The sequence below is a fragment of the Gopherus evgoodei genome, chromosome 6 (assembly GCF_007399415.2).
Source record: "Gopherus evgoodei ecotype Sinaloan lineage chromosome 6, rGopEvg1_v1.p, whole genome shotgun sequence".
In the NCBI taxonomy this organism is placed as follows: Eukaryota; Metazoa; Chordata; order Testudines; family Testudinidae; genus Gopherus; species Gopherus evgoodei.
Genome location: NC_044327.1, coordinates 51,186,052 through 51,198,926, shown reverse-complemented (window position 1 = coordinate 51,198,926; position 12,875 = coordinate 51,186,052). Strand labels below are relative to the sequence as shown.

General features: G+C 41.5%; 1 protein-coding gene across 5 annotated transcripts in view; it reads right to left on the bottom strand.

Moving 5' to 3' along the window:
* Nucleotides 1-10,369, bottom strand: part of SPIN1 (spindlin 1) — a 115,703-nt gene extending 105,334 nt beyond the window's left edge. For 2 of the 5 annotated variants that reach the window (XM_030565933.1, XM_030565929.1), the window contains exon 1: nt 9,199-9,456. The gene's annotated coding sequence lies outside the window, so the exon portion shown is untranslated. Of the gene's footprint in view, nt 1-8,694; nt 8,916-9,198; nt 9,457-9,583; nt 9,974-10,164 lie in introns of those variants that run through there. The other 3 variants (XM_030565932.1, XM_030565930.1, XM_030565931.1) reach the window with 3 other exon arrangements.
* Nucleotides 10,370-12,875: the final 2,506 nt, after the last annotated feature.

The window sequence follows — 12,875 nt, the reverse complement described above, 5'->3', positions numbered from 1 at the left end:
GAAAGAGACCTTCTAAAAACCTTAAAATGTATTACTGGCACGCGAAACCTTAAATTAGAGTGAATAAATGAAGACTCGGCACACCACTTCTGAAAGTTTGTTCCTCTAGTCCAGTGGTCGGCAGCCTATCTCCAGCTGAACTTAACTCATGCATTTTTGCTAGTCTCTAACAGTCTTAACTCACTATTTGATTAATCTTAAGTACTTTAGATAATAGTAGAGTTTTACATGAAAACAACTCCAATTGTGAAAATGTTTTACTTGACATATCTCAATAAAAAGTTTGAAATGTATGAAATACCATGATTATAGATTACACAATGAACATGCTATTTATGTTCCTGCCAAATTTAAAGAATAGCACAATATTCCTCTCATTGTAATTATAACATTTATCACTGTTGTTCTTCTAAACCCCGTGATGCAAGGACTTACACATAAGTAACTTTAAGCATGCAAGTAGCCACAATAACTTAGCATGTACTTAAATTTTTGCAGGATCAAGGGACAGAAAAATGAAACCTTGAACTGAAAGATTGTGTTGATGTTACAGATTCTGAAAATAAGCATACATCTAGCTTCAGTTAACAAAAAATAGTTTACTGGATAAACCTGGAATGTGAATGAAATAAAGTTTTTGAACAAAAAGTTAATGTATTGAAGATGGAGAATAGAAAGAAATGAAAACTCAACCATTTATGGACTGTAATACTGGTTAATAGTTAAGAAAATTCATATGTAAAACTATTTATTAATTAAATTAAATTCTGAATCCTCCATACAAGTGTTTATTCTCAGAAAAGTGAGAAGTGATAGTGTATGGTTCTTTATTTATTGTGCCTCAAGTTATCACATTTGCTCAGTTTACTAGTAAACAGTTTTCCCCTAGGGTTTGAAAAAAAGTCAAAACGTCCAGGATGAGTAAATATTCTGACCGGAAAAGTCAAGATGGGGAACCGATTGTTCCTTCCTTCCCTACATTCCTTCCAAGAAGGAGCAGACAAGCCCAAGTGTTGCTATTTTTTGTTGGGTTGGGGGGGAGGGAGAGAGAGAGCTCAATAACTTCAGAGCTAGACAGCGGAGGATATACATGCACTCAGGAAGACAGTGGTAGCAAAAGAGCCTGTCATAAACAGATAGGAGGAGTTAATAGAACAGAAGTACTTTATATCTCTTTTGCCTGTAAAGAGTTAACAAGTTCTGTAAGCCTGGCTGTCACCTGACCAGAGGACCAATCAGCAGACAGGATACTTTCAAATCTTGAGGGAGGGAAGTTTGTGTGTATGCTGTTAGTGTTTGGTTGTTGTTCACCCTGGGGCTCAGACGTGCAACCAGGTTTCTCTCCAATCTCTCCGATACAGGCTCTTATAAGTTCAGAATAGTGAGTACTAGGTAGATAAAGCGAGTTAGGCTTATGGTTGTTTTCTTTATTTGCAAATGTGTATTTGGTTGGAAGGAGTTCAAATTGGTATTTTGCTGAAAATATTTTAATTTGTACTTGTATACTTAGGCTGGGAGCGTATCCCCAGGGTCTATAGCTGAAAGACCCTGTATCTATTCTATTTTTAAAATTTACAAAGATAATTTTTACTGTTTTTCTTTCTTTAATTAAAAGTTTCTTGTTTAAGAACCTGATTTTTTTTTTTTTTTATTCTGGTGTGACACACCAGGGGACGGGGTCTGGATCCACCAGGGAATTGGTGGGGAGAAAGGAGGGAAGGGGGAGAGAAAGGTTATTTTCTCTCTGTGTTAGGATTACTTTCTCTCTCAGGGAAAGTCTGGGAGGGGGCCAGAGAAGGAGGGGGAAAGGTGAATTTTCCTCTCTGTTTTAAGATTCAAGGAGTTTGAATCACAGTGATCTTCCAGGGTAACCCAGGGAGGGGAAGCCTGAGAAAGGCAATGGTGAGGGAAAAGGGTTTACTTTCCTTGGGTTAAGATCTAGAGGGACTGGGTCTTGGGGGTCCCCGGGCAAGGTTTTGGGGGGACCAGAGTGTAGCAGGCACTGGAATTCCTGGTTGGTGGCAGCGCTACAAGTACTAAGCTGGTAATTGAGTTAGAGGAATTCATGCTGGTACCCCATCTTTTGGACGCTAAGGTTCAGAGTGGGGAATTATACCATGACAGAGCCCAACAAAGATGAATGTGGGGCAAAACTGTTTACAAGTCTTTTGTGGAAAATGATTTATTGAACTCTGAGGAGAAGGAAAGAAGTGATTTATTTAGGGAGTGAAAATATTGCCATGTCAGTTTAATATTGAAGTATATGCATGGCTTTGGGTGGGCATGGCATCACTAATACACATCAGGGAATTCCTTCAAGGTTTTGGGGGGTGAGAACAACTGAACACGAACGCCACCTGTGATCAGAGGATCTATGCTGTATTAAAGTCTGACTCTGGATGGAGGTGTAAGGCCAGAAGAGACATGGGGTATGTCTACACTACTCATGTTACAGTGCTGTGACATGGGCAATGTAGACATGCTTTATTGCTGGAGGAGAGGTCTCCCGGCGATAAACAAAAACCCAACCCCGAACGAGCGATGGTAGGTTTATCACCAGGAGCCACTGTCTATACTGGCACTTTTCAGTGCTAAAACTTTTGTTGCTCAGGGGGTGTTTTTGAAACAATATAAAGGAGACTGACAGCTACATCTGTTTCAGAAGAAAGAATCCAAGGCAAGGTGAAAAAAGCGTGGGGGGGAAAGACTGGTTGGGAAAAAAAAATGCAGAAATTCAAGTTTTGTGAAGACCGAAAGACAGCCTTAAAGTGACAATCAACTAGAAATCTAGTTATTTTAAAAAATTCAGACGTCGTCTCAGGTATTATGTTCCCCTTCAAGTGTCCCTGCCAATTTATGTGCGCTTAAAAGAAACAAGTATGCTTCTCTGTCTAGCTAATGTATCAGACTTGCACAAACACCACAGGAAACTGTGAAGCTGACTAACCATAAAACAGTGTCAAATGGGAAGTAAAACAAAAATATAGGTAAGCATGTTCCCATCTTTGTTAGGGTAGATTCTATGTAACCATAAAGAGGTAACCATTCAGAAAGTATAATTTTTTTTTTTTTAAAGCTGTGACCTTCCGCTTAATCATCTGTAGTAGTAAAGATATTGTGGAGCAAATTCTGTACTTTTTATATGTAGGCAAGTCAATGCCAGATATAACTGAGGGAAAAATTTAACCCTGGAACTGAAGTTAAAAATTCTGTTGATTGATGAGCTAGAATAGAATATAGCCCACCCTTTTGTTGATGTATCGGCCCTGCAGTGCCAACAACCATAAAATATTTTTAGTCACCAATGGCCTGATTTTCAAAGATACTGAACACCTGACATTCATATGGACTTCATACAATTTGCCAGTGCTCGTGAATATTGGAAGTCAGTTCATACAGCAAGCAAATGCAACCCAAATTACAAAACAGAGCAGAACTTTCTATTAAGTATGTATCATTCTTACATTTCTATAGAGGTATCATTCTTACATTCTTCTAGTATGTGAGGTAAAGTTACTGTATAGTTAACCGGGTTACCAGTTTCTTGTGTCAATATATTTGTCTAGCTCAGCAGCTCTCAAACTTTATTGTTTCGTTGTCTTCAAGTGAATGGACGGAATATCAAAATCACTTAACACAGTTAACAGGGAGCTGCTGGAATAACAAGCAGGAAAGCAACATAATGGAGCTAGATAAGCAACCTCTCAATGAACAGTTGGGAGGGGGGATAGGCAATTGTTGTGGAACTATTTCCAGGCTCTGCCCAGGGGTTCTCAAACTAGGGGTCGGGACCCCTCAGGGGGTTGCGAAGTTATTACACGGGGGGGGTCATGAGCTGTCAGCCTCCACTCCGAACCTCACTTTGCAGACAGCATTTATAGTGGTGTATATTAAAAACACTTTTTTATATAAGGGGGGGGGATGTCACACTCAGAGGCTTGCTATGTGAAAGGGATCACCAGTACAAAAAAGTTTGAGAACCACTGCTATAGCTGAAGTTACACAGCTGTTTTATCAAGGTTGGGAACAGAAGAGATCAAAGGTCACTAAATGGGTACCACTCCTGCCACTGCTTCTGAGGAGTAGAACTATAGGTATAGAAAATAACTCTGGCCTGCTGAGGTAATCATGGTTTGTACTTTGGACTGACACCTAAGGCCAACTCTGTGTGGTAAAGAGGATGTGATTCTATGCAGAGAGAAGTGAAAGTGAGATCTGACACCAGGAGAACTTGAAGAGATCAAGAAAGGTCAGAGATATAGATAGCCCAATAATTGTGACAGCACATTCTTCCCAGATTTAAGTGTAATGATGTCACAAGTCACCATCATGAAATCACTCAATGAACAGAAAAGGCCATTTTATAGAAGACCAAAAAAAAATGCCAACATCATTCTCTGCCTGGTATTTGGGGGGGGGGGGGGCGCGCCAGAGGAATCAGTCCCTTCTCCGATGAGATTACAATCTAAGTGCCTTAGCCCGCACACATCTGATGTCAAACAGTGCTGCACTGAAGTCGAGGGACTTCAGACAGCAATAAGCACTATACTTGACAGTAAACACTTGCACAGTCAGGCCCTAAACAGTACACATCATTCAGCAATGATGGATAATACAGGAGTGTTATAGGATAAACTTTATTAAATTATTTTAGATGTTCGCAAAACTCTGTCAGTGGTTCTTGACCTTAGTTTCTTGAATAGTAAGCTAAAGTAGTATCTCTAAACATTTCTCACAATGTAACAGTTAGTTGAAAAAATACATAATTGAAAACACTGAGACGTCTTGTCTTGCCACCTTCCTTCACAAACCCAAAACCATCCATCTACAACTCTATAAAGTCTCAAGCATGCTTCAGGAAATAAATCTCTAGTAGAGCATTGCTGCTCTTTTATAGTTCACTTACAACTCCCCACATCTTTTCCAAATTTACCCATATTGATGTAAAATGATTCTATAGACATCAATAACCATCTTGCTAAGATCTGCAGATACTGGGGCCTTGCGTTGAAGGATAAGATATTCTAAAATATAAGCTTTTGCCACCATCCGTGTCTGTGATTAATGCATTGTGGTAGTTGGACTTACCACTACACTAAAAAAAAAAAAAAAAAAAAAAGTTAATGGTAGATGGAAGGAAATATGTATGATCTTACTTAGTATGGAATTACACCAGTTTCACATCACACACTGCAGAAGAGGAATATAGAAAGAGTCTCCAGTTAGGAAGACATTTTCAACACTTGTCAATTTCACTTTTAGAAGAGTCAATTACATTCTTAAATTCAGAATTAAACTGGCTTAAAGGATTTGGCTTCCTGTTTTGGTTTAATATGTAACATTCATCCATATGGCAAAAGCGGTCCTACGTAACGCAAGTAATTCAAGTAAATGCCTCAGCTGAGACTTTCAAAGTAGTTTAGTGGTTTTAGACACATCTTGTATTAAACTTTAATGGCATATCTGACAAATCCCTAGGATGCTTTAAAAACCTCATTCTTCATCATATGTTGAGGGAGGAGTAGGATACATTTACTCATAAAATGAATTCTGATTCTTCATGGTCTTGTTATGCAACATGCTGATGTCTATGTAGGTTTCTCTTGAGCTAAAGAATGTGCAGAAACTACTAGCTAGTAACAGAGCAATAAGAAACAGGACTACCACAGAGCCATAACCAGAGATCTTTTAAATCATACATGAAAGCAAGTTGAATGATTGACATTTTTCAAGTACAAGCTATGTGTCTATGCCAACTACTCAAAAGAAAGATATGACTTATTTTCTCATCTTCAACTAAGAAATCTTCTGTAAAAGTCAGGTTTTCACATCCAATATAATAGTTGGTTTAAAACCACCCAAAGTGACATAATGAAAATAATATAAGAACACTTCAAAGAATAAAGATGAATCCTTTACATATGGTATGAAAAAAATTGTGCCGATCATAGTATTTTATTGCTATTTTGATCTGAAAGTTTACTTCCTCTCAGGTATTCTAAAGCACCAACACATTAATACTACAAGGTCAGATAGACACAAAATAAGCCTCCTTATTCGTCATTTTTCAGATAACATCCTTTGGACACATCGACATTAGGATATTTTGGCCATCATCTAAAATTGTTATATACAAAATACCTTCCTGCCCATACTATCAAGCAGAGTCAGTTTGGTCTTCCTAATAAGTTTGTGAGTAAAACCAAAAGCACAACTTTAATGGCAAAGATAAGCTGTTCTGTCTTGCTCTTCAAAATCTTAGTCCTATTTGGCAAAACAAGTTGGAATTTAATGAAATTATCTGTAATGCATTAAAATATTTTACAGCAAGTTTGACAAACATTGCATCAGCAAGATTTCTATCAATCTTATCATGGCAAGAAGGGTTTGGCAGCTATTACTGGGGGGAAGATACCAAATAAGATGAATGATGGAAGGGTACTATTCAAACACCTTTATGAACAGCTAAAACAGAAGAGCTGTACGAGTTCAAGTGGATATGAGCTAAAATGGCCTATTACCTTAAGAGTTTATTTAATCATTGTGAAGCTCTGTGCTAAAATGAAGAATCGCACTCTATTATGATTTGCTGTTTGTACCAAGATCCACTGATAAAAAAGTGTTAATAAAGGGTAAATCAGTTTATAAGTTTCCCACTTTTCACCTCCTCCTGTTAGCCTACCTGTACAGTAGGCGTTTTACAAGTTCTTCCCGTTTTAGTCTTGTTTTACAATACTGTTATATTAATGAGTAATTCCCGTTTCAGTCTTGTTTTACAATACTGTTATATTAATGAGTAATTTATATTAAATCTTCATAGAATCACAGAAGGTCAGGGTTGAAAGGGATCCCAGGAGGTCATCTAGTCCAACCCCCTGCTCAAAGCAGAATCAATCGCCAGACAGATTTTTGCCCCAGACCCTTCAAGGATTGAACTCACAACCCCAGGTTCAGCAGGCCAAGCCACTGAGCTATCCCTCAATCTTGATGCGCATTGTTCTGTTCTATGTTTTTCTATCAATACCATACTTTGTCTTTTAGGCACAATAACCTTGACAGCTTTTTGAATTATTTATTTCATTGTCTCCCAACCCCCCAATATACAAGAAGTGGTCCTCCAATGGCACCCACCTGCTCTATTTGTACTTGAAAAAGAGATGAACATTGGGAGGATTCTCTGGGCAAATCCCCAGATCAGACCACTACTGAGAAAGATCAATGACTTTCATTCTGTGCTAGGACTCATCTGTACAACTAAAAAATCCATGTTGTAAAGTGTAAAATGTACAGGGTATACAAAATTACTTATAGGATACCTACAATAATATCAAGCAACCATGAACTGAATTTATTCAACTGCAAGAAGTTAGTTGTTAGCTTTCTAGATCAAGATCCAGCTCCAACATAAATGACAGTTTTCACTGATAAATTATATGGGTAAACCTTTTGATTTAACATTCCATTGAAACAGTTACAATAATTCCATGATTCAAGTTAGTTTTACTTCTGCAACAAGACTGCAGCTGCATATCAACAGGACTAAGGAGGAGAGGGGACTTGAACATACATAGTACACCTGCAGGCTTTTCATATAAAAATAAAAAAATTAATAGTTTTGAAGTGTAGTTGATATGTAATGCACAGCAGTCTTCAGAGTATTTATCTACTACTATTAGAACATTTTAATGGCTCCACAGATATTACTAAAGAACCTTGTGAGGTTAAAGGAATAACTGAATATCGCAATACTCCCGTTTTATGAAGTAGAGCAGACATAGATACACATTCCAAAATAATCTTCTAATTTGGACTTCACCTCTACTCAACTGACATTTTGTAATAGAGATACAAATGGTAGAATATTTATACAGCCAGTATAACACATCATATCTAATTCCAACACAAGAAATATAATTCCACTTAACTATCTTTCAAAACCTGTACAAATGCAAATATACCAGTCTGTTTCTCTTCTATAAACTACCAGAAGCTTCCAAAGCAAAGCAGGCCATCCAAAACGACAAAAGCTAAAATGTTACCTTGGAGCACAACTCAGATATTAATGGAAGTTAGGCCTATCAATAAGTTACTGCAATGATTCCACACAAGTCTGCAGTGTATGTTATCCAAGTCCATGAAATAATTTTAGTTTCACCTCTGTTAACTTCATTTTAGACAATACACCAGCAGCATTATACCGTAACTTTAAGCTTTGAAAATTAAATGTTTACCGCTAAAGTCACAAAACATGTAGCAAGAGGCCTAGGAAGCAATAAAAAGTGACTGTTAAAACTAACCTAGAAAAAAATTCAGCTCTACTCCAGGTCACTAGAGAATGGGGAAAATATGCACAAGAAATTGCCATCAAACAACATTATTTTGGCATCTAGTTTAGAAATTCATCATTTATCCACTGATCTGAGGACATTCTTCTGGAAGCCAGAAGGGGGTGCTGTGCATAACTGAGGCCTGAGGGTGTGGAACTGAATGTTAGCCCAGTGCTAGGACTCCATGCAGAGTCCAGGAGCAAGTAAGAAGGAAACATGCTTTCTTGTTGCAGTTCAACAAAGCACACTGAAGTTCACAATTCTTTTTGGATTTCTGGCATATCCAGCATCATGTTTCTTTTATAAAGGAAACATCCTTCAGCCATGATGTGGCTATCACAAGGGCAAATAGATTTGTACAACAAACCTGGCATTGCAAAGGAGGATTCAGCAAGCCTCCATTCCAGTTCTGGATCCTATGGTATGAAAGCTCCTCAAGATATTGATACTATATTGGAGACGGTACAGCCAAAAATTCCAAAAGCCTACATTATGATTTTTATCCACCTAACACTCATTCTGACCTAAGTGATCCAGTTCTTTTTCAAGTGACTATATTGGGTTGATCTCTTTATAATGAGCCACATTCTAAAGAAAAAGAAAGAAACTGCTTTAGAGCATTCTGCAAGTGCAACACAGAGTATTTCATCTCTGCCAACATTTTGGTGCATCAGTTTTTCCCCCACCCCCACCACCTCCCTAAAGAGAAAAAGACACGCACATTCCAATCAAGCCTCTCTCAGCAGGGCTCACCCCATTCACCTCCCTCTCCCTCCGCCCCAGATCTTGCCAGGCTCCCTCTGATTTTAGGTTTCATTTTGTTGTAAACAGCAAAGCGAAAGGAGAAAGCTTCCAAAGCAAGGATCCTTACCCTTGAAATCCCGCCATGCGCGCAAGGAGGGTGAATTGCTTTTCCTCCTTTTGGAGGGGGAGGGGTGGGGAAGGAGATTAGGGATGGGGGGAGAGACAGAAATGCACGTACGGATGAAACATTAAGAAACGGAGAGAGACAGAGGAGGAGAGCCTGGTGGAAGAGCAGGGCGAGCGTCAGCCATGTTGTGTGTGTGTTGGTCCAGTATTTACAAACCTGCAGCTGCAGCAGCGCTTGGAGTCTGGGAGAGAGGGGAAGGAAGGGAGGGAGGGGGAAGGACGAAGGGGCGGGAGGGAGAGAGGTACCGAGAGAGGGAGGAGGGGAGCGCGGCGGCAGCAGCAGACAAAGGAAGCCAGCAGAGCCCGAGCCAGGCGCGCTCACACACACGCGCACACGGAGCGTCTCAGATAGCTGCAGCGCCGTGGATCGCTCCGGAGCGGGGAGCAGGGCGCAGTCCCACCGCAACAGCTGCGCCCCCAACCCCCGCGTATCCCAGTCGGGCACCAGTGCGACGCACCCCCTCGCCCAGCCACATGGGGGGGACAGGAGAGACACACACGCTGCAGCACAACCGGGAGCGGGGCTTGACTCTGGGGCTTTGCCAGCAAGGGGGCCCTTCCCCCCGTGCGGGGCCCCCTGCTTGCAGCCCAGTCGCGGGGGAGGAGGGTGCAGCCCGGGGGGCGGTATTAGGGACCGGAGCGAGAGGGCCCCTTCCCCGGATCCCGAGGGGGCGGGGCAGGAGCCGTCACACCGGGGCCTTTTCCCGCACACCCCAGGCTGAGTCGCAACAGCGACGGCCGGGAGGGGGCCCTGGGGCGGGGCCAGCTGCGAGTGAATAACTAATAGCAGCCCCGGGGGAGGGGGAGGTTAGGAGCGGCGGCGGCTCCGGCTCCCCCCACAGCGACTCCCTCCGGCTCGGCCTGGTACTGGGCCAGGCCAAGGGCGGCGTGACAGACTCGCTCTCACCTGCTGGCCGGATGGGGCCCGGGGGTTCCAGAGCGGCAGCTGCCGGAGGCCCCCTGCCTCGCCAGGCCGCTCAGCTCCGCCGCGGGGACAGCTGCGCCCCTTCTCTAGTGTTCCCCTCTCCTCTGCCGCCGCTGCCTGCTGCTCTCTTCTGCCACATTTAGAGCCGGCGCTCCCCGCCTTGCCGTTGCTGCCAGGATAGAGGCCTCCTCACCTTCCTGCCAAATAGTGAGCCACCCGCATCCAGCCGTTCAAAATACAGCCCCGCCCTCCTCCACCTCCCCAGCGCGCAGGCGCACTCAGCTTGCCTAACTGCGACAGGAGCGCAGGAAGCTTTTCTCCCCATCTCTCTATGCTCGTTTGCTGCCTGAGCTGGGCAGCAGTGCGCCTGCGCGGATTGAGCTGCCTCCCAGCGCGGTTGCTGTGGTCAGCTCTCCCTGGACAAGCGAACTGCTCTGCCGGCTAGAGACGGGACCGCGGGGCGGGCAAGCGCCACGTGCCCCCACCGCGTACCGACTGCTGGGTTTCCTCGGTGTTACCCGGCCCTGCCTGTCCCTAGCGGTCTTAGCGTCTAGTCTGATGCCCCCACCTTTGATGGCAATGGGAACTTCGCCGCTGAGCCAACGCAGGAGAGATGCTAAAGCTTCCTCATGCGTCCCATTGCTTAACGGTGGTGATGCTAATTCTCTGCACAACTGTATGAAACGTTGGGGGGAATCCGAAACGTCCACCAGTGTGTAGGGGCACTCCACCTATAGGGCTAGATCTTGTTCCTGACAAATGAAGGGCAGAATCTCTAGTAATTTCAGAGGAACTAAGCCAGAAACTATATCTATATCTATCTATATCTATATCTCTATATCTATATATATATATATATATATATAAATGGAAAACTCAGTTGTACAATTAGAGAAATACAACCCTACTATAAAAAAGCAAGATTTCCTCCCATTTCCCTTCCTTAACAGGGCAATGTTTCAGCATCCCTGTTCATCTCTAGGACACAGAGCGAAGATTAAGATGTGTGCAAGTCTGGCTGCAGTTTCAATCAAAATGAGCTGCCATGTAATGTTCATATCATAAGAGTAGAATTAATTCAGTGTTGTAAAATGTTACTATTTAATTACACAAATATGCTTGTTTCTTCTCAAGACCTATGAAAGCAACTTCTTCATTTCTGCTTAAAGAACTTCTCTCCGCACATACTTTTGAAGTATATTGATGTTGGCCAGTTATTTGTAGTTCCCAACTCTGTTTTCACTTCTTGATTCTAATGCAGCTGCCTATATCACATTCCAGTACAGTCACTGATGTAATAGTATCCCAAAAGTACTGGATGGAAGAAGCCAATAATTATTACTGTGAATATAAAAATTAAGTTTAAAACTTTTACATATTCATTATTGCATTGAAATGATGAATTTTACATAGAAATTGCTCAACTGGGGAAATTGGGAGAGCAGAAATGTAAGTCGTCTCCCAGCCAAAAATCTTTATTTTTATTTTGAATTTTGTTTATTATGAAGGTTCTGAATACATTGACACTTAAAATAACAGCAGATTGTTTAAACATAAAATCTAAATGCTAGAAACTCAGGAAATTTGCAGGTAAGTTTCCCTTATATTTCTCAAAAAGAACAGGAGTACTTGTGGCACCTTAGAGACTAACAAATTTAGTTGAGCATAAGCTTTCATGGGCTACAGCCCACTTCATTGGATGCATAGGATTGAACATATAGTAAGGAGATATATATACAAATACAGAGAACATGAAAAGGTGGGAGTTGTCCTACCAACTCTAAGAGGCTAATTAATTAAGAGAAAAACTTTTGTAGTGATAAAATAGCCCATTACGGACAGTTGCGGATACAGATTAACATGGCTGCTACTCTGAAACCTTATCTTTCTGTTCATCTTCCCAAAGAGGTTGAAGACTTCACCAAACATGTCTTATTCATGTCATTCTATTGAACCCTGTACTAGGCTATTAAAGTCATATTCAGGGAATCAAAGTAGTATGGGTCCCGGAGTGCAAGGGTCAGCTGACAAGGGATCTTAGGTTTCAAACTCAGAGATTGAGAGCTGAATGAAGGGATGTTGAACAGTCATATTGAGTTTGGTGTGAACTCTGCATGAGCACCTGAAGAGAAGCTCTTGGGACCTGGAAGTGGTTCCTTACCTGGAATCCCTGCAAAAGGGAGTTGTCTACATGCAGTTTGTTCCTACTACTGTCCAAAGAAACAGGGCTTGTGTAAATTTTTTAAATAAATTAACTATGAAATTTCTGACTCCACATCACCAATTTCAGCTCCCAGGGGGAAACTTCCCTCTGAGAGCCTTGAATTTCACCTATGACTCAGCCAGGAGGCAACACCTCTTGTGGAAAGTGACATATAATCCAGTGGATAGGACCATTGTTTTACAGTTCACTAGACTCGCAGGTGAAAGTGTCGCCTGTTGAATCATGAGCATCACTTTCTGTAGCACTTCCGAGTTCCCTGAAAATCACTCCAAACATTAGTATGACCCGTCTATTTAATTTATGAGATCTGCACAAAGTAGACAGCTAAAGTCATGATAAAAGTTTTCGAGAGGACAAAAGTCAAGAACATTTATTATGACAGAAAAATTACTCAGCATAAACAAGTGTGAAAACATAAACCTCATACAGCCAGAAATGAAAACAAAGATTTCAGATGAAACCGTATAGA